This window comes from Manis pentadactyla, chromosome X (genome assembly GCF_030020395.1).
Source record: "Manis pentadactyla isolate mManPen7 chromosome X, mManPen7.hap1, whole genome shotgun sequence".
Taxonomy (NCBI): domain Eukaryota; kingdom Metazoa; phylum Chordata; class Mammalia; order Pholidota; family Manidae; genus Manis; species Manis pentadactyla.
In genome coordinates, this window is record NC_080038.1 from 25,372,887 (window position 1) to 25,394,266 (window position 21,380).

The following is a 21,380-nucleotide window of genomic DNA, read 5'->3' on the forward strand; positions in this document are numbered from 1 at the left end:
TGAAGAGGCCTAATAATAACCCTTGAGAGAGGACTGAGAGAGGGGAAGAGTAGTTAGAGAGGAAGAGTTGGGCTTGACTGATGTTCTTTTTTAAAACAAGAGTCAATCAACAGGTCTGGTGACCAAGTGAAAAATGAAGGTGATGGAGAAGAATGAAATATAGCCCCAACTTTTCTAAGGAGCAGTGACATCATTAGTAGAGAATGTAAATGCAAAATGTAAAACAGGTTTGATCGTGATATGGTATACAGCAAACACTCATTTCCACTGGGCAGGCCAAAACCGGAACACCAAGATTAGTTCCGGATAGCTCACATGGAAAGGGACCATTGCTAATTCTTACAGAGAAAGGCCAAGAGGAAGGTAAAAATCTTGACAGCAGGTATTATGATGAATAACAGAGGAATTGGAAAAATTCAATTCAATTGAAGGACTTTACAAAAGCATTTATTTGAGTGCATACTCTGAACTCAAGTCTTAATAGTGGGGTATGCAACAATGATGGGAAAACCAAGCTTTTCCTAGCTTTTCAACTTGACAATAAACAAAGAACCCCAACTGACATAGGCAGTGTAGTTCAGGAAAAGAGCCAGGCCCTGAGTGAGTCAAGAAGAGCTTGAGGCCAGTTTGTGAAGCCAGCTGGCAAAATAGGTTAAGGCCTAACAAACCAGCTAGATTCTAGGACAATAGCTGATGGCAAAATAGAACACATTTTCTAACTGGCTCAAACCGACTAGATTCAGGATGGGGAACAAAAATAACCTACAGTTACCCCAAAGCTTATTACACACTCATTAGCATATTAAAAAAAATCACATGCCTTGGCACATGGTTGTGCCAAGGCTGACCATATCAAGAAACAAAAAGAGGGCATAGCCCCTTTTCCCTGAAGTCCCTTCCCTAATTTGAGAAAACTCCATCTGCTTAAACTCCAGCTCTAAGACTGACATATGTTACACCCCCTGCTTAAACTCCAGCCAGAGACCACCCAACCCAAATCTCACCATGCTGCTTACCTCTGGAGCATGCCCGCACTCCCTCCTTGAGTGTGTACTTTTGCTTTATTAAACTACTCTTTGCTTGCATCTGCTCAACCTGCTTGTGAATTCTTTCTCAATCGGAGTCAAGAACCCTCTCCTGGAATGAGGTTTCACCTAGTGCAAAGGGAGACCTCCCCAGACCGGATTTCCTGACAATACAACTAGTTCACATTGGCACAAAAAGAGGACACTTGGAGAAGACAATTAGACAACAAATATTTGAGATATAGAAAACTGACAATTCTCTTTGGCTCCAGTGGGCAGAACTGGATCAATACATAGAAATTTCAGGAAAGTCAATTTCCATTTAATATAAAGACTGAAACAATCAGAGCTGCTCTCTGGGAAAAGGTGATTTTATCATCAATAACTATGTTCAAACTAGGTTTAGATGACAGGGATTTTATAAAGCAGAGTCCCTTCATAGCAAAGAGATGAATGTTTCCTAATCCCATTCAATCTAAGACCACATGGCGGAAGCACAATGCAGATCATACTACCTGAAAAGGGACCATCTGAGTTTAGGTGTTAGAAGGCATGATTTTCCTGGCCTTTAGTTTCAATATCTATAGTATGAAGTTAGAGTAATCATTTCTAAGGTTTCCTGTTGCTTTAAAAACCTCAATGAGAGGTTAATAAAAAGAGTTGCTTGATAGTAGTAGAAATACTGAATGCCAGAATATGGAATGTTTATTTAGTAGAATAAAAATTAGGAAACCTTTGCTCAAAAAATTTCAACAGGAGGTCACCATTAAAGCTGCACTTAAAGATTACTTAGCTGGTAACAATGAGTAGACACAGTAACATCATCTAACAGTTATTAAATACTTACTATTCCAGCAATTGTGCTAAGCACTTTATATAAATGATCCCATTTAATTCTTACAACATAGATACTGCTCACAGGTAGGGAAACCAAGACTTGGAGAGGTAAGCAATTCGCCCAAGGTCATACAGATTTTAAGTGGTAGAAATATCCTGACAGCCTGAATTCAGCACAGAGATTCACAAACCTTTTCTGTAAAGGGCCAGAGAGTAAATATTTTAGGTTTTGAGGACCACATAGCTCCCCATCATAGGTTCTTCTTTGGTTATTTACAATCTTTAAAAAAAATAACTAGTATTTTAACTCCCACCATAAAAATCCTAGGCTTCATGTTGGGTTTACACTGAGACCTGTAGTCTGCAAACCCTTGTCCTGCTTTCTTACAATGACATCCTATTGCTTTCCCCAAAATAAATTCACTGAGAAATTATTAATGGGCCAGGCACTGTGCTAAATACTTCATCACATATTATCTCATACAATTCTCATAAATAACCTCTGGACTCACTTTATACCTTCATTTTATAGATGAGAAAATAGGCTTAGAGACTTTCAGTAGCATGTTCACAGTTACAAGGCTCATAAGAGTCAGAGTTGGGTGAATTGGGATCCTGTGCTTTTATGCACTATAATAGAGCGCCAAAGTAGGTAGACTGAGGCAGGGAGGGACTAGAGTAAGAAGACTAGTGTGTAGAGCTGAGCAACAGTCTGGACAATTAACATATAGTGTGAAAGACATTGTAGCTTCATCATCATTTGGGTTCACCAATTCATTGGCTATCAGGAAGGTGGATACAAGATCACTCTATAGACTGAGCTTGGATGACTCAGAGAAAAGAGTTAAGGGAGGCAGATTTAGGGCTGGTTTGAGGGGGTAAACAGGTTGAAAAAGCCTGGAGCAGTGGCAAGATCCCATATAGCTTTGGCTGTGTAATTTGTTATGTTAGCATAGACAAGTAATTTAAATATGGCTTGGGTTTCCTAAAATATAAAGTGGAGGTGTTGAATTAGATGGCCCTGAGGTTTCCTTCTGATAATGACATTTTGAGCCATTGAGGAGCAGAATAAAGTTCTAGGATCTGCCAAGAGAAAGAATCTAGAATAGACTTCATGGGAAAAAGATTTCGGAGAAAGAATTGAAGGATGCTGAAAAGTGTATCGTGATTCATCTGCCCTATTCCTCTAAGCAAATAAAGATCAAAGAGGATGTTTGTGTTTGCACGGTCAATGTAAATTAGCATAAACGTCATCAAAAGGCTGAATGACACTTTAGCAGCTCAGAGAAAGATCAGAAAAACATGGGAAAACAACAGTGGAAAGCATGGCTACTGTGATAGCATGACAGTTACTGGTTCCAAAGAGTAAGGGAAATGGAAAATGAAGAAAGATGAAGTACGAGGGACAAAATCGAAGAGGATATGAGTGGACAGGTCACTATGATTATGTTGGTTGCCAATGTAGGTTGGAAAAGAGGGCATAAATAGCCCATGTAACAACTTAGCAAAATGTAAAAGGAAAAATGAACATTAATATCCCTGGGAAAAATCATAGAAAAAAACAAGTTTTAGGAGTGGAAGAAAATATGTTTGCAGAGCTTTTACAATAAGCACAGAAATGAATGTTTGAGAGCAAACAAATTATAGAATTCTATGATTCTATAACTAGACTTATAATGAGAAGCACAGCAGTTTTATAGTCCACTTTTTTTATTAAGTGTCAGAGAACAAGAATCCTGGTATTTCAACATGCTTTGTGTATACGGTACCAACACTGAACTTGAGATGAAGACGAGAACATCATTTCTGATGATAGAATGTAGTATCAGGATACGTTCCCAGATTACATGATTCATATTAAAGATCTCTAAGGAAAAGATATACCTAGATCATCTATGACGTTAAATCTGTTCTGAAATAATACACTTCTAAGAAAATGGAAAGCTATGAAAATCATGTCGATTAAATAGAAATATATTTGTAGGGTATAAAACACTATGAGATCATCTTTTGTGATTCCATCTATCCTTGCATTTCTAAAATTCTATTTTGGAATCATTGTCTATGTTCATTGCCTAAATAACTTTTCCTTTGATTTGTCAAAGACCTTATGAAAATGAAAATATGTATGAAGAAGTTTTGCATAGAATTGATTAGACATGGATAAATATTTACCCAAAACAGTTTGGGGGTGGGGGGACTAGTTCTTTCAGAGATCACACAATGAAAAATTTAGACTGATTTAAATAGATTATTTTATATGCCAGTTTAGGATGATAAATAATGTATCACTGCATTTCTCTCTCTCTCCCTCCCTTTCCTCTTTTATTCCTCCCTTTCTTAACATACATAGGCAGAGCTTGCTTGTGCTTGCGCTCTTGCGTGCACTCGCTTGCGATCTTGCTTCCCCACCTCCTTTCACCCCCTCCCTCTTCCCCTTTCAAAGTAACTCCAAGTGCTCTGGTGGTTATAAGAAAAAGTCGAGGGTATGGAAATCTCAGGGTTGTATACCTAAACACAGTGACATACTGATGTAATATAAAAGTTAGGCTTACATATATAACATTTCCATTTTTAAAAGCTTATATGAAAATGAATTTGGAAGAAAACCCTTTTATACCTTTTAGACTTTCTCTGTTTTCTAGCTGTGATCTTCATTTGCAACTTTGACATGGCATACTGCTGTTTTCTACATTTCATTTATGTGGGTGCACACTGCATGCCAATATATATTTCTTCTCCCTACAACCATCCACCATATGGATGCATTTCTTTACTAGTCAATATATATTGCATAGGTTGCATTCTGCAAATCTGAACATGGACAAAATGCAATGATATAATCCACAACACTGCACAGAGGTCATGAAGAGATTGGTACAAATCAGTCACCAGGAGGCTGAATGTCTAAGAACTGTAAAATGCTTTAGGATGGACAAGTCAGAAAACAGGTTTAAAAAGTAGTAAAATTTGTAATTTGTGATTTCATTATGACCACGGGATGAAGTCAAAGAATAACTGTAGTCAGCAATCTACATTTAAATATAGAAAATGCAAAAGGCATTGTGCATATAAAAGGAAAGGAGATACGGACGTAAGAAGAATAAGGAGGGAGAATTCTGATGAATGATCTTCAGATGAAAAGAATCAATGAAAAATATCCAGCTGTAGTAAAATGCTTTCAAATTGCCATTTATGCAATTGATGCATAGAATAGGTATTTCTCAGTGCAGACAGTGTGAACAGAAAATTATTATGAAACAGAGGATTCTTGGCAAAATACCAGTGAAATATACTTTTCAATAGTGAGGAAAACGGAGGATGTGAAATGATGTCAATTAGAAATGCCTGTGCCCAGAGACTCTCAGCACTATTCCTGGAAGAATAACCACCATGCTTAGAAACCCTGAGAGTTCTGGGAAACAATGACCACAGAAGCAAGACTTATTGATTTAAATTAATACTTTGCTTGTGTTTAAGAAACATGCAATGATTACAATGATATCACATGACAAGAAAAATAATACAGCCAACTCAGGAGTGAATTCAAAATGTTGTATATAACCATGGGATGGACATGGGACAATCTGGAACAAGCAATGAACAATCAGAGCAGAAATTAGAAGGTTTAAACAGAAAAGGTGGGAGTGTGCTGGTATACACTGGCTGAATATCAGTGCCTGAGGGCAATGATTGATAAATTCATGAGAGAATTTCCAATGCATATTTCCGAGCACCCCACTGTCCGTGTATTAGAATTTTAATGTCCAGAAAAATCAAAAGCAGTAGAAATAGTTGTAAAAATCTAAACTTTTAAAGAATCACCTTCATAGAACATTTGCCAAATAGCAATACATTTTATTGACAATCATGTGTAAGTGACAAGAAATAAGAGACAACTTGTCTCAAATTATTAAGAGCTACAGAACATTCCGGAAGTAGAAAAAACTCTAATAGTACAGAAACTCTCCCAACCCATTTGCCTAACCAAAATTCAGAACAGCAAATTATCAGCAATAATGGCTGTGAATAGGCTTCCACCCATGGATTTAAGTGCCCTTTTGAAACATGTTTTGAAAAGTTACAAGACCACAATGGGAAATCGTATGCTAAAAGCAACCCATGACAATTTCCGAAGGACTCTGCAATCATTCTACATAAGTTCTCGAAAGTACTATTCAGAACTGAAAGTTCCAATAATAGATGTCATTCTTTGAACAGTATCAGAGGGAAAACACAAGAGTGGGACAAGGAAAGATACAGAGTTCTATACGTAGGAAAGATTTAACAGCTAGAAGTTGTCATGCCTTACTCAACTAGACGAAAAAAAAAAGTGCATCAATTTCACCTTTCCAGCTTACAAAAGATGTGACATATAGCCAAACCATCAAATGAGCTCTTGGGATTTCAAACATATTAATACCAAATTAGAGACTAATTAAAGAACAGAGATTATATACACTCACTGAATACAGATTTACTGAACATCTGCTAAGTGCAAAGCCATGGAAAATACCAATGTTTTTTCCAACACAGATCCTAATTTTAAGATATGCAGAGTGTACTTGGGGATAAAAGTAGGGAAGTACTAAGTGTTAAAATGAGAATTAGTTATTTTTATCCGGAAGATTTGGGGAAGGCTCTGTGATGGAGTAGGGTGTTCTGTTTTTGTTTTTCCCACTTTTACTGAAGTATAACTGGCAGATAAAAATTGTATGTATTTAAGGTGTACAACTTGATAATTTGATAGATACAAATATATACAATGTGCAATGTGAAATGATCACCACAGTCAAGCTAATTGACATATCCATCACAGCACAGAGTGATGTTTTTTTGAGTAGAGTCCTGACATGCAGAGTTAATGGAACTGATGTCCCAGATGGAGGAAATAATACTAATACCAATAGTAACGATAATGATAGATAACACAGTGTTTCTGAAACCCAAGAATCTTTTTTTAGGAGTTAGGCAATTTTAATTTTCCAAAAGCCTCATGAAGCCGATTTTTATCAATTCCATTTCACAGATGAGGAAACTGAGGCACAGAAAGGCTCCAAGGTCATATACCCATCAAAGGAGAGGTTTGGGATTAGAACTCGATCTGTGTGACTGCAGAGCCTCAGTTCTTGTTCTGCCTCTCCAAGAGCAAGAGCACAGGTGTGCGGTGGGTGTAGTTTAGCTGTGGTTTAGCTGTGGTTTGGGAAGGACAAGAGTGGCAGGCCAGAAGAGTGGCTTGGGACCTACTCACTGCATTTGGGAGGGCATACCTGAGGCATCCGCAGCCAAGGCATGCTCATCACTAGAAAATTTACATAATTTTTTGTTAGTAACATATACACTAAGAAAATATAGCACTGTCATCACGGAATTCCACAAATGTTATCATCCATAAAAACAATACCTGGAAGATCTCAAACTCGGCTGATGAAATTAAGTTATCCTTTGAATACCATGGACATTAGAGAAAAGAAACGTTTTAAAGTTTCAACTCTATCTTGTGATACTGGATCTCATTTTTTAATTTGCACACTCAATGCACAGCTCAGATCTTTCATAGTATAATTTGAATAATAATATAAGTATATAAGAATAAGAATGCACTTGCCATTAATTCCATGACCCCTGGTTTTTATCTTGACTTCATTTCTTATGTACGAAGCATTTAACCAGAAGATAGACCCGATAAGAAGTTATTACATTTTAAAACAGCATAAAACTAGACATAATGAAATAAATGCCAAAAAAACCCCAAATTGTCCAACATCTGTCTCTTTAATAATACTAGCATAACTTGCCATCTTCCGTATATGAAAGAAGGCATCATTAGGATATCAGCTTTGGAATGGTTTCTCCAGGAAGGGAAATAGAGCATTAATCCAGTCCTGCTCTTTCACTCAGCACCTTTCTTAGCAGGGACAGGCATTTATAAGAAGTATCACCAGAGTTTGTAAGTATGGATCAGAGCAAGACTAGGTGGCACGCAAAGCTACTATTATGGCATCATGCTTGTGTCATCTCCCTAGTCACTGATCGGGTCCTTTTAAGAACCACAAATGTTTTTGGGGGCCTGTTTTCCTCTGTTCAGCCTCCCTCTCTACTGCAAAATGCCTTCTAAAGCCTGGAGAAATAAATTATTTTTCTTTGTACTTTTGACCTTGGCATCTTAACATTATCCTTTTTTTCAACCAGGAAAAAAGCATCTAACCCAGTTTTCTTTGAATTTACTTCCTCCAGGTAGGATCTAATACCTGCTTCTGGATGCTAGGAGTCTCCATCCTAGAAGGGCTCACAGGGTATATAGCAGCATCATGGTAGTTTTGCTTAAGCCAAGTGTCTTATTCCCCATAAGTCATATCCAGCAGCATTAATGCTTCCTCCTTAATACAACCACGTGAGCTCTGAAAGGACCCTCTCTTACTACATTGGGGGTTTTCTCTCCTCTTCACTGGGGAGATGGAGGTTCTTCTCTTGATTTAGTAACTGCTCAGGACCACTGTGGCAATTTGCTGAGATGATCATTTAAAAGTGCTCAGCTCTATAGTACGATGCAGATATAAAGTATTATAAATAACTGCAGAAATATTCTATATACCCATGAGTCCTAATGTACCCGTGATAAAACTATCTTCTACATAGCAACAAATAAATTAGACTCTGCCAATTAAGTAAATGAAACTTAGGCAGGCCCCAAGTTCTGAGGATGGGTAGAGAAATGAAATTTCCATATTTTTTATTCAATTTAGGTATTTTCTGGCACTGGATGATTCAAAGTTTTCAAACCATTTTTAAAATGGCATGTATCATTAACCTGTAATGTAAAGAACCTGATTATAGAAAAGTATTCCATTATGACCTCATTCATGAAATGCCTTAATTGCCAATTTCAACCTTGCACTTTCCTTTGGGCCCCCAATGCACACACATCACCCTTTCACCATAGAACTCAGCACCAGTAGGCATAATACAAATGGTTAGTGAGAAGCAGGGATTGCTGCATTGTGCTTCTAGTGAGACAGAGCTGCACAGTATTTAAGGAATTGTTCATTACATAATGGGAGCCTTGTGCTTAGAACAGCTCCACAGAGAGAAGCACTACAGCTTGATGTAAAAATGTTCTCCATTTCACAATGCAGAAGTTTAATTTTTGCAGTGTAATTTTCCATACTTTTACATGTTGGATAAGAGTCCCCACAATCCTAGGTGGTGCACCTTGGCCTGCTGCCATGTTTATTGTGTCCTGCTCCCTTCTCTCATAGCTGGAATGGAACAGAGGAAGGAGGGGAGAGTATGGCCTCCTTCTGACTTTGACCTCCATTACATTTTGCGAGTTTAGAGTAATAGGGGCCATGTAACAATACTAATCAATAATTCCATAAATGTTTCTATGTAAGAGTATAGGTGCTTTAAATGCAAAATGAGAAATACAGTACAACCAGGGAAGAAAAAAAATGTTCCATTAACTTATGTGAATTCATTCTTCCTAACTTATAATGCTCGTTCACCTCCCTGTAGCCAAGAAACTTTTCTACTTACAACTTTCCAAAAATAGCAATAAAGCTTCCAGGCACAGCAGAAACATGGCAACGAATAATGCCACCAATGGAGGACATTTGTACTTATTTCAGTCTAGGCCACTATTATGTTTTCTTAGTCTGTGGTGTGTTTTGTGAGCATATTTCTGTAAGGGTTTATAAACGTTATTATTGATACTAATATATTCAAAGGTACAAAACAGTGAGAGTGTTGCTTTAAGGAAAGACAATTACTATGGCAACAGAAGAGAAACTTGACTTTTTGTAGAAAGATGTAAATTGCATACATTGTTCACTTATGCATGTTACTTTGGACTCAGAAGGAAATGAACTTGAGAACCAATTCTGTTTGTAGACAAAAGAAATTTTTTTTCATAAAAATTGTAGGATCATACATTCTTAAGGGCCTATAGGACTTGAAGTTTATCTTGTTTATGTAGAGTAATTCTCTCTAAAACATCCTTGTGCTGATGACCACTGGTTGCCTTTGATGTATTTCCTTCCCTTCTTCCACAGCTGTATAACCCATGATTGTTAGTTTGGTAGATGGACGCCTGAAGTAAAGAAGGTATTTCTTAGCCTCAGAGGCAGGTAGATATAATCATGTGACAAAGTTCTGGCTAAGGAACTATGAGTCGATACTTTATGGAAGTTGCTGAGAATTTCCTTCAAATCCTGAGCGCACATGCTTCTTGTCCCTTCTGTCTTCCTCCACCTTGCAGGGGGCTGGAACTCAGGTGTGAGGCTGGAACTGGAGCTGACATAATGATCCATGGAGTGACTGTGAGAACTGAGCCATTAAAGGAGAACAACAAGATAAGGAGGGACTGAGGACTTCGTGAAGTAGAACACCCTAAACAGCCCTGACCCACCTACTTCTGAACTTTTACATGAGAAATACGCTTCTATACTGTTTAAGCTATTGTCATAGTGCATCTGTCAATTGTAACTGAGTAATGTATGATTACTATTAACTGATCCACCAGATCAAAAGGTGATGGAAATTTGTGAAGCAGTCTGTGACACTTAATGACGACTCCAATGTTTAGGATTTCCTTCCTCATATTGAGCCCCCCATTACGCTTGTCCATGGCTGCCTTCCACAATCTTCCAAAGTGTATTATCTCCTTTACTCACCCTCCCCAAATGCATAATGAAGCAGTCCTATATTTTCAAGTTGCCTTCTTACTGTACATTCTACATTCTTTCAGATGTTCTTCACATAACCACCTCTACATCCTTTACAATCTTGGTTGTTCTGCTGTGCGTGTACTCACATTTGTCAGTGTCCCTGTTAAATGCAGTGCTCTGAAGTCAATATGATACCACAGGCGTGATTTAACCAGTGAGGAATATACTGAAACCTGTGTTAACTCCATTAATGTCATCTAATACTCTATTTCCTTCTGTAACAAGCCACCAGATCATACTGGAAATCAACAGTGAGTCTGGGGTTACCTAAAATCCCAGTCTGTTTTCCATATCATGTTAAAAATAAGACAGAAGGCCCCCAAATGGAGTCGCTTATGCCAAGCTTCACGTCACCAAACCAAAGCTTGACTTAATTACAGTTCTGGCTCTCCCAGGAATAGAATCTTTAACCAGTCGATCAGGATTTTCCTGATCAGCACCAGCTGGGTAATCTGCCTGACAGACGTTGCTTTCTATCCCTAAATGAAAGTTAAGTACAGGGCAGCAATGCCTTCCCTAAATATGCCACTTTGGCATACCGATTATTTTGAATTAAAGTTAATTAAGAAAGAGCCAATGCAAGAAGAATACTTTGACTCTCCTTTGTCTCCCTAGAAGCAGAAAATAGACTTCGCATGTGAAGGGAAGTTACCTTCTCCATACCAGGGGGGCGGAAGGGAATTCAGGGCAAGAAGGCTGTATAAAAAGCTCTTGTTATTTCTTCACTAGTTTGCTACCCTAAGCCCAAAAACCTTTGTCTTGTCAATTCTTCACAAAGTTACTGTTTCCTTGTCTAAAATATGTAAGAACTCCCTGCCTTGGTTACTTTGAGTCTCATATTTTTATGGGCTCCCATATGTATGAAATGAAATTTGATTTTCTCCTGTTAATCTGTTTTAGGTCAATTTAATTATTAGGCCAGCCAATGAACGGAGAAGGGAAGAAGGGAAGCTTTCGTCCCCCACAGAACCTTGCAATAACCAATGTGCATTTTGCCTGGCATGATTTCCTTATTCCTGATCCCTTCTGCTACAAAAGTCTTTTTATTTTGTGTGGCTCCTAAGAGCTGCTTTCTATGTGCTAGACTGGATGCTGCCCATGTCACAAACTGTTGAATAAAGACAGTAAGATCTTCCCTCAGTTCTTGTTTTTTTTTTTAACAATATGAACTGCCACAAAGTCACATGTTCCTTAGTCTACCTTAGTATGCAGGGTTTAAAAATCTTAATAGTAGGATATCTTACTTGCTTCTGATAAAATTTGTTAAAACTTGGGCCTAGTGTCCTAGTACAGTATACACTGTAATAGTACTTTGAACCCTGATTTTGATCTTTTAGTGGATTAACTACAGTTCTCACCTTTGTGTCATTTTAAAAGTTTGTAAGCACACAGTCTATGTTCTTATCCAGATCACTGATGAACATCTTGGTTGAAGTACAGGCAGGGCGGCTGCACTGGGTTGTGCAGGTAGTGTGCTGCACAACTTCTAGGGGGCAGCATTTATACAGATGTGATGGGGAGTTGTGCAAAGGAGTAGAAGTGAATCTGACCTGCGGTTAGCACCACTAAATCTGTCGCACTGTGTTTCTCTGAGTTGTAATTCTTCAGGTAATTTAAGAAGATACTGTGAGGGTCCACATTGCATCCATTGCTAAAATTCAGATACACTGCTGCAGCATAACATTGCTTAAAAAGAAAAAAAAAAGGGGTAGTTGGCCAAAAAAATTTCACCATATTAAGATAAAAACTTTACAACATGACTCTAGGGGCTATTGAAGTCTAAAGGAAAAGAAATATTTGTTCAAACTTTCAAAATATGGTTTCTTCTAGAATTATAGCTCTTAAATAAAAGTGACAAGCCAAATTAATGTTTTAAAAAACTTGAAATTATGGGGGGAAAATTCAACATTATGACAAGTGGTGGATACCCAGCTGAATAATAAAAAAGCAGCTACATTGATGCTTTGTTATTTAAAATCCTGTTCCCTCAAAGAGTAAGAGTGATTAATTGTAAGGACTATCCCAATACATTTTCAATTAAATGACTAAATTAATGTAGAGACATTTAATTAAAGTTTCACTAGTTTTTCCAAATGCTGTTAATTATGCTGCTATCTAAAATTAAATCTCTCCCCAATTCCTTTTACACTCTTCTGCTCATCTAATACAGATATAATTAAAACACTGCAAGTTTACCTAAATGCATCCAAATATTGTAAAAGAAAGTATGAAAAACTGGAGTTTCAGTAACTATTTAAGAAGCTAGTATTTAAATAGGAGCTCTACAATCCTTGGGGAAAACCAATTGATGTTGAGTATGTGTACACAACACACATGCACAGATACAAAGAACCTGTCTCAAAATTCTTCTGAAAATAAATTTCTCTCTTTGCATCCAAGGCACTGCGGTGAATACCACAGACAAAAATACAGCTTCAAAGATTTCCTACGAGCAAAAGATAAGAATTTCTTAAGGTAATTAATTTTAGGAGCACAGTGCACTCTACTAAAACAGTTCTGTGCTACAGTTGTCTAAACAATAAAAATTTCCAATGGCATCTCCAAAAGGCACTCTTTAAGAGAAACAATTCAGAATTTGGGCTTCCTAGTTTTGGGGCCAAACTCCGTGGTATACAAAAGCCAACTCAGACAATCCTAGCTGGGTTCCCCATGTTAAGTCATTTTCCAGAGAATAAATGAATGCTCACCTAACTCCCAAACTTATTTTGTTATGCATATGCAAGATGGAAACACTGATCAAAATTGGGCTACCAATATCAGACTTCTCTTGTTTCCTTTCTCAGAATCTTACTTGATTCTGACAGTTATCATTTTCATTGCTCTGCAAGGGATAGTATTCAGCCAGCTAACACCTACAGGTTCTTTATTTACCCCTAATCCATCCCCCAGACCCCTGAATACAGGTTTCATTATGCAAATGTTTAAGAAACTTGAATTCCTTTGGCGTCAAGAGGTGAGTTAGGTGGCAGGCTGGAGTCTTTTGAAAGTGACCTCTTCCTCAAAATTCCCTTTAGTTCTAGTCAAGAGACAGACAAGTTGGAAGAAGACTTTTTCTAACTCACCATCATAACCAAAATCTGGATCTCAAGAATTGTGATTCAGGAAAAGTGCCCTATATAGATACATTTCATTTACCAATAGCCTTTTTATTCCTGGTTCTGCTTTGCATACAGCCATGCCTCCTCCCCGATTGTGTTTTGTAATAGTTCAGGCAGCATTAACAAGTACTGATGCTTGGAGCCCACCACGAGAGACTGACTTGGTCTGGCTGCATCCCTAGGTGATGTTGATGTGCAGCCTGTATTTCAGGCCTGTCAGGGTGATAGAGGAGCTTAATAATAAAGGTTTATTGAACTGATCCGTTAAAGAGGTTACCACATCTCAAATGAATGTTTTGTATGCTTAAAAGGCCACTATTAGAATTTAAGCTAAATGGTGGCATTACAAGGTAATTCATTTTAAATACTTCAACACAGATGGCATGATATTTTGTATATGCAGTTAGTGCAAACTTCAACTCTAGAAGCAACTGGTTACCTTAACCAAGAATCCAAGAGTATGGCCCTCATTTTCCAAAAAAGGGCAAAGCCCAAAGACTGTTACTACTCTGTATGTCTATGAACCTCAGAGGTTTTTGTAATGTACATAATGAACATCACAAATGTGTATGTGCTGTGGAAAATAGTGGCCGGTGATGAAAGTTCCCTAGGGGCTCTGAAGGGGAGAATATGCCACCTCAAAATAGGCCTCCTTGGCAAACAGTTTTTTTTGAGCCGGTTGTTTTTCAAGAAACAGCAGACACAGGAGAAGCTCTAAAAACACAGAGGGTTACCCTTTTGTAAGGGACATTCACCTGTAGAAGGGCAATCTCCATCTGTAAAGGTGTCTCCCTCTCTGTACCAGGAAGAGGGGGGATGACTCATCTCTAGAAACTCTTCTCTGTGGAGAAGGCAGAGGCTTAAATCTGCATACCAACCACACCATGGTTTACTGTGCTTTGCCTGGTCACCTCTCCTGACTCCCCTCACCCCCAACATCTTCCTTAGCCTTTAGCTGGAGCTGGTATTTAAGATGGTGGCTCAGACCTTTTTCTGAGTTACTCAGTTTTTCTGAGTCTCTCCCCTGTATACAGGAGGTATGCATGTTTACTAAACTTCTGTTTTTCTGCTGTTAATTTTTATATCCCAGTGGAGTCTCAGCCAAGAACTGAGAAGCGGGGAGGGAAAATCAGTTTTCTTCCCCCTACAGAAGATTTGGGTCTGAGTTTGTGGCCTGGGGTTGTGATGAGGCAGCCACCCTCCCCTCATGCACCTCAAACATTTTGTTGGCTCTCCACTATTTACCAAAAGGAACCTAAGGGCTGCATGTGACCAGACTGACTTAGGTCAGTTCACAGAAGGGGGGATTTGAGTCACTGTGCCAGTAAACAGTGGCAAATGGATAAATACTGGGGTTTAGGCAATTTTTTGTACAACTATTAAATACCTCTAGGCAACTTCCTAATCTCCCCATATATAAGAGAATCCCCAGCAAGAACAGAGACTGAAACATAGTGATCTTTTTTAAGCTTTCAACTAATATTCTGCTTTTAGCTACTCTCATTTTACTCAAAGACAACACTGAGAGGGAACAGGAGTCCGTAACAAAGCACAGGCTTTTAAACTGGGCAATATGAGGACCAGGAAACCCCTTGTTCTTTGCTAGGGCTCTTTCAGTTAGCTTGCATTCCAGGAATGTTAATTTGTTCCAAGCAACATCAGAAATTCATGGGGTAAGTGCTGGGCAAATGGAAGTGACTGGTATAAAGGCTGCCTTCTTGAGTTAATGCTTGAGAACTCAACTAGCTTATAATTTCTAAAGTCTTGTTTCACTCAAATGTTGAATGTAAAAGTACTAAGGACTGCAGTGAAAGGATGTCTTCTACACCTTAAAAAATAGGAAAATGCTATTTGGAGTAATTCCTGATAGTACTATAACTATCTATAGCTAATTTATACAGCAAATGTATTCTCACAGCTTATGTTTCTGCAGAGACCTCGGGGGGAAAAGAAGACTGGCTTGCAAATAAAGTAGATTGTATATACAGTAAGGTAATCACAATACAGGGCAGTTAAGAGTAATATACAGTGGGAAATCACAAGAAGGGAGTTGGGTCATCAGTTTCAGAAGATATTTAACTGCTCTAGGGCATGTAGCTCCATACATATCAATAGCCAGAACTTCCTTTAGCAATTTACTGCTTTAACAAATAAAAGGTTTTCCTATACTTTTTCTTCTGTTTTTATTGTGATAAAATACACGTAAAATTTGCCACCTTACCCATTTTTGTGTAGAGTTCAGTGATATTAAATACATTTGTAATGTTGTACAACCATTACCACCATCCATGTCCATAACTTTTTTCATCTTACAGGACTGCAACTCTTTTATCTGTTGAAAAATAGCAACTCCCCCATTGGCCCTGGCAACCACCATACTTCTTCCTATCTTCCTGAACTTGATTACGCTAAGCACGTCATATATGTGGAATCATAGTATTTGTCTTTTGTGCCTGGCTTATTTCACTTAGGATAATGTCCTTGAGGTTCATCCATGTTGCAGCATATGTCAGAACTTTCTGTTTAAACGATGGCTAAAATTACAAAACAAAATAAGTGTTGGTGAGGATGTGGAGAAATTGAAACTCTTGTGCACTGCTGGTAGGAATGTATAAAGGTTCAATGGCTGGCTATGGAAAACAGTATGGCAAATCCCTCAAAAATGAAAATAGAATTACCATATCATCCACTGATTCCATTTCTGGGTACATACACAATGGAGTTGAAAACAGGATATTGAAGAGATATTTGCACACCCATGTTCAATGCATTGTTCACAATAGCTAAAACCAGGAAACAATGCAGTGTCTATGGATGGATGAACGGATAAGCAAATGCGGTCTGCACATACAAAGGTTCCTATACTTACATGTTCCCATTTCCATTTGTTATTGCCCCTCCTCTCTTTACAAAACCATGAGGGCTTGATCCAAAAATTATTCCACTGAGATGTAACCCTTCGTTTATCCAAAGAGAGGTGTAACATGTTTTGAATATGAGGTGCAGGCCCTGCACACACTTCCCATGCAAACATTTTAAACTTTAGTTCTCCTTCAGTGAATGCCATGCCTTCTGCTTTCAGTGATGACTGAAGTGGTCTCAGTTATCAGGTAGTTGCTCAGCAATGACTTCCTCACTAGACACCTTGGGGAAGGCATGTCATAAATGGGTCACATGATCCCTACTCTTACTGGAATTATGAGACAACAGTTTTCAAACTTTGACCATCATTTAGAGTAAGAAATGCATTTATCATAGCCACTCAGAATACATTCTGCATGTATTTGTGCTTGTGAGTGTGTATATGTGTGTGTGTATGTCTAAAATATCAATCACTTTCCCATAAACCTTCCCAGTAAACCTTTCCCAGTAAACCTTCTTGACTACCAGGCCAGGTCAGGTCCCACCATTACACTCTCTTACACTGTTTTTCTCCTTTCCAGTGTTTGTTACCATTGGAATGAAATCACTACATAATAAAGATGTTGAACCCATCTCCAGAGCTGGATTCTAAGGCTCCCTGAGGGCCTTCTTCTTCTCTTACAGAACAGCAGTCTAGGGAAAACTTATCTGGAGCAATGTTACGTACATGGGAGCTGCTTAATAAATGCTCATGACATGGTTAAATGGATAAAGGTTTCAGTATGGCAGATCCCTGGGTTCTGTACTTATTTTGAAACCTCAAGGTGAAGCCCAAAATAAGTGACCTGAAGTGTTTGCTGGCATGGCTTATAGAACAGTAGCACCAATGGGGTGCCAGGGCCGAAATGATGCACATGGGGGAGCAGAGGTGTGATTTGAGAGTGGGTTGTTATTAATAGGCATGCTTTTCTCCTTTTTATTTTCTCAGAGCTTAAAAATCTTTCTGGTTGGTATCCACTCATCTTTATTGCCTTTCTCTTTTATTTCTTCCTTTATTCTGTCATTTCCAAGCTAACCTCATCTTATTAATTTCCTTTTTAACTACCTTATCATCTGCAAAAAATGTCAAAACTTAAAAAAAAACCCTGGTGTTCTACAATACGAGGATGAATAAAAATATACCACCATTTTGGTGCTTAATTTCTTGATATTGCTTTGCAAAATCAGAAAGTAATAAATATGTTTTGGAAAATAAGCTCAATGAAGATAGAAAACTTTCAGTTTCAGAAACTTTTCTTCATGAACCACTGAGAGAAATCATTTACATGTTAGGAGTTGGTCATTTTGTTAATAAGATAGTCCAGTTGCATATATATGTCCAGAATCAATTAATGGGAAACCCAGAACCAAAATCCAAGTTTCACTTGTCAATTGCCTCTTTCTCAAGAGTCAACAACTTCAGCTGAATGCCAAATAATGATTCTCAGGCAATGTTTACGTCATCCCCTCAAGTAGGAAATTGGTCTAAAGCAAATGTCCCACCTGACATCAAAGTCTGTTTTTGGATCACCACACAGGAACATAGTGTTAGAAAAGAACTGGCAAAGAAATGCATGGGCGATGCAATTTTCGTTATCATGTTCCCGTAAAGAAAAGTATTCCCAGGCCACATGGCAACAAAGGCCTGAGCCACTGTGGTGCCTACAATCCTCATTTCTATGAATTAGTATTCACATATAACATATTATATGACATATAACAAAGTTCAATTGTAAGGTGCTGATACACACTTCTCTTGCTCTACACAACTGCTGCCATTGGGGATTTATGGCAATGACCTTGCCCTAAAGACATGCATATCCATCTAAGGCATGAAGCATGAGACATGCTCTCCAGCTGTAACAAGAGTCCTGTCTGGTTGCAGTCATCAACTGGCTTCTCTTTGTTATCTCAAAATCAGTGCCCAACTCCCATCCAGTACCATTGGAAATCCAAGGATTCAAACTGAGTTTCATCTGCCCTGCCATTCCTCATCGTTCAAAACAAGAACCATTATGCAATATTGCAGCATGAATCTTGGAACTCTGTTAATGTGAAACAAATGAGAAGGTGGAAAGTATTTCTATTCTGACTGCAGTGAAGGAACTTCACTCGTGGTAAGGAGTGGAGAGTTGAGTTTCTATCTGGGGTTGCCTTTCAGGTCCCCTCTCTGCAGAGATGGTGAAAAATGGCCAGGTGTTTTACATATGTGATATTTACTTTCTTTTTTTTTTTTTTATAGAGGTGCACCGCTCCTGAAAGCACTGCAATATCAGGCCGATGCATGAAGTGGACGGAGCAAGCTCCTACTCCATCTTCCTGCTGCAAAAATGCACTTAATATAGTTGTCCTCCGATAGAGGACGTATCAGATATTAAACTGATAAGAACAGATACTACACTTGATCTTAGCCAAAAGGCTGAGAAGCGATATATTTACTTTCTTTTCAAAGAGATTCTTTTGGTGAGTACACATATTTGATAAAATCACAAAATCATAGAGTGTAAAATAAACTTTGGAATGAAATAAGCAAATAAGAGATATAAGACTAAATTTCACATTTCTAGTTGATTTCTGGAAAAATAAGGAAACTTTCTTTAAATTTGGTTATCATTTCTGGGTGAGTTTTATTAATGTAAAACATCATAAGATAATGAACGTGACCATCTATACTTTAAAAATTCTTATTTCTATCACTTATCATGCAGTGTCCAGATTCAAGTACAACCAAACCTAAGGATCTCCTAAAAAATGACCCCCTAAATGAGTTACTATTGCAAAATGGCAAAATATGATTTAAATAGGCATGTTTGACTTTCATATAAATAGCATAAATTTTTGAAAAGGAGACATCTTTGTTTTCTATAAGGAAAAAACAGGATATAGTGAAAAGAGTGTTGAATTAGGTTTGAGTTCTGATCATCTTTTAACATGTGACACTATCTTGGCTAAATCTACCAGAATATATTTCCTAATTTATAAACTAGGGGGTTTGGCCTAGATAATCTCATCTGTTCTGGTTTCAAAAACCCTTTATTCTACAAAGGAGCTGAGAAAATATCTTCAAGACTATGGACCTGTATAATAGGTTGGGGTGTTACTTAAAATTGTTATCAACCTTGGTGTCTTGCCAATGGGTTTCAGCCCTGGACAAGTTCATTATGGATTCAGTGAGACCTAAGAAATGACAGTGGAGTGTTCTTGGGGTAAAAGGGTTATACCCAACTTTATTCCCATGGTGGCAGGTCAATCACGAGGATCCCATCCACTCAGAGTGAGTCTGCATGCAGCAAGCTGGTCTCTCTGCTCCCACAGCCATCTCGGTCTCTGTCTTCGGCGCTGCCACCACTCCAGCCTCTGCTCTGTTCTCCTGCAGCCTTGCAGCCGTGCCACTGTGTTGCCCAGAGCACTCTTCCCAGTGGTGGAGTTCCTTATGTTGAGTTAATAACAACGTATTGCCCACCATGTGCAGTGAGCAAGCCAACCAGGGCCAGGTGAGAATCCTGGCCATAGGAACCTTCACTTTCTCCACACTCCACCCCTCCAGGATTCTTGCCTCCCAATCTATGTGCCTTCAATCCTCTGCAATGATCCCTGTGCGAGGAAGCTGGAACATGTAACCAAATTCTATAATAACATAATACAACACACAAATAACAAAAATTACAACAAATTATAATAACCCTCAAGCCTGAGGAGATCCATTGCCACCAAGTGGTCATACAGGCTGTATTGGAACCAGTTCTACACAAATGACTTGACCAAAAGAACCATGGGTGGGCCTTACAATACCCACCTTCTCCAGCCTCTCTAGAAAAGTCTTGCAGACACACAGGCTGGTCTTGTTGCTTTGTCTCTGGCTTCTGCTTCTTCCTCAGTGGCTGCAACTGCTGCTCCGGTTTCAGTTGTTGCCACAGCTCCAGTAACAGTCTATTTGACCCTCAATCCACTTTCTGTCTGCTCCTGTTTTTACCAAATCAGCCCACATCTGGGTCCTTGTGACCATCATGGGGCCCTTTAAATTCTTCCTTAGAGTAGCAGACCATATTTCCTTTTGTGCTTTCATTGCTTGAGCCTGAGGATGGAAGCAGAGCATGGAGTGCTCCACAGCCTGGGGAGGCGGCTGCACCTCTCCTGGAAGAATCCACGGTTGCCGAGTCTTTATTTTCCTTTGGGCTTTCCACCAGCTTTCAACCAGGTGTGGTTTCAACCGCGGAGGGGCTGATGCCTCTGGCACTGGCAGGGTCTCCACCCCCATTTGTTCATCGAACCTCTGCTCCTCCATTTCTGGGGCTGACGGCTCCACTACATCCTGCACCTGCCCCATGGCACCTGGCAGCCTGCACTCCCGTGCTGCTGCTTCTTGGGCCGCTCCTTCTCAGGCCGCCGCTCCTTCTTGCGCTGTTTCCTCTCAGGCTCCCACAACATCCTTTACCATTTCCATAGCACCTCGTAGTGACTCCATTTCAATCACCAAACATTTTTTTACCTCCTCAATGGCACCTCACAGCTCACATTCTCGTGCTGCCTCTTCTCGTGCTTCCTGCAGGAGGGCGTCTTTCTCCCTTACAGCCTTTCTCAATATTGTGAGGAAAAAACTCCCCACCGTTTCTGCTGCCTCATGGGCACTGCTTCTCTAAGGAATTCCCCGTTTTGCTGAGGGCCAACCTTACTGCCTCAGGTGTTGCCTCCACCCCTTCCCAGTCTTGGGGTGGAGTCCAGTCCTCTAGGAGGCAAGCCACATTGGACCACATGTCCACTGAGGGATACTT

At 39.0% G+C, this 21,380-nt stretch overlaps 1 protein-coding gene and 1 non-coding gene across 8 annotated transcripts in view; both read right to left on the reverse strand.

Annotated features, from left to right (window-relative positions):
* DMD (dystrophin) overlaps positions 1 to 21,380 on the reverse strand; it is a 2,193,636-nt gene that overhangs the window by 254,345 nt on the left and 1,917,911 nt on the right. The window lies entirely within an intron of this gene.
* LOC118928598 (U2 spliceosomal RNA) lies at positions 18,848 to 19,039 on the reverse strand. Its single transcript, XR_005031289.2, has one exon. It is a non-coding gene; the product is annotated as a U2 spliceosomal RNA (small nuclear RNA).